We start from the raw sequence: 830 nt of genomic DNA on the forward strand, positions 1-830 counted from the left end.
AGGGGAGCAGCGGGGATGCCCCACATCCCCATCCCTCTCCCAGGGTGTTTGGAGGAGGGATGGATGGCAAAGGCAGGTTCCAGGGATGCCCTGGGCTCCTGGAGGGGGATGTGGGCAGTAGCCCCAGCGGTCCCAGAGTCAGCGTGGCACGTGGTGGCATCCAGACCTGCAGGGCAGCACCGACTGCGGGGAGAAACTGCTCAGGAAGCTTTACTGATGCCACTTCCCAATGGCTCTTCATGATCTTCATCTTCTGCAGCAAAACCAGGTGCTAACAACAGTAAAACCATCACATCAGACCAAGCAGACAGCCCTTATCTTCCTTCTCTGCCACTGGTGTCTCAGCAATTAGGAGCAGCCTGGGTGCAAGAGGATTGGTACGCTGGAGATGAAGAGATGCTCAGGTGACCGGGAAGGTGAGAAGGAAAGGCTGTGGCTATTAGCACCTTACACAACAGCTTTCCTTGGCTGGAAGCAGGGAGTGCCAGGATCAGCAAAGCTGACAAAATCAGGAAGGAAAGAGCTGGCTGATTACACTCCAAGGAGTTTAATTAGAGCCGGTGCATGAGGGATGGAGAAGGGGAAGGCTGCAGCACAAACCCTCTATCAGAAACTGGAGAATCCACACACTGCACCCAAAACCATGAAGAAAATGAAGAGTCTCCTCTGCCTATGTGTTTGCAGAGCCTTGGGAAATCCTCACTGGGTGCCCCAAGAGGTGGTAGAAGATCTACCAGCATCCCAGCACTGGGCCAGAGGCTGGATGCAGCCCCAGCAGCATCTTAGAACTATAGAATCATAGAATCACAGAACAATTCAGGTTGGAAAAG

Source organism: Apaloderma vittatum, unplaced genomic scaffold (assembly GCF_000703405.1).
Source record: "Apaloderma vittatum isolate BGI_N311 unplaced genomic scaffold, ASM70340v1 scaffold24234, whole genome shotgun sequence".
Taxonomy (NCBI): domain Eukaryota; kingdom Metazoa; phylum Chordata; class Aves; order Trogoniformes; family Trogonidae; genus Apaloderma; species Apaloderma vittatum.